This window comes from Ambystoma mexicanum, chromosome 5p (genome assembly GCF_040938575.1).
Source record: "Ambystoma mexicanum isolate Mex_15411 chromosome 5p, UKY_AmexF1_1, whole genome shotgun sequence".
Lineage (NCBI taxonomy): Eukaryota > Metazoa > Chordata > Amphibia > Caudata > Ambystomatidae > Ambystoma > Ambystoma mexicanum.
The window spans coordinates 412,041,561-412,041,842 of record NC_090930.1 but is presented as its reverse complement, the minus strand read 5'-3'; positions in this window follow the sequence as shown (position 1 = coordinate 412,041,842).

Below are 282 nucleotides of genomic sequence, written 5' to 3'. Positions count from 1 at the left end.
GAGGAGTTCCGGAGGAATATCGACTCCAGTGTCTATAAAGTTCAAAGAGTTCAATATGTCCGATGTTCACTATTGTTCCATTCCCTCGTTAGGTTGCAGCTGGGTCCAAAAGAATATTGCCTGGAGGCAGCTGATGGCGCTCAGGTAAGAGTCTGTATTACCAAACACTGTCCGGTAAAGGTTGCATGAGTTTAATTTGCTGTTTTCTCTCCCTTTATAGGTGCGGCATAGAAAGATGCAGCGAATTAAAGGATAATACCTCCGGTGGTAAAGCGGGTAAGC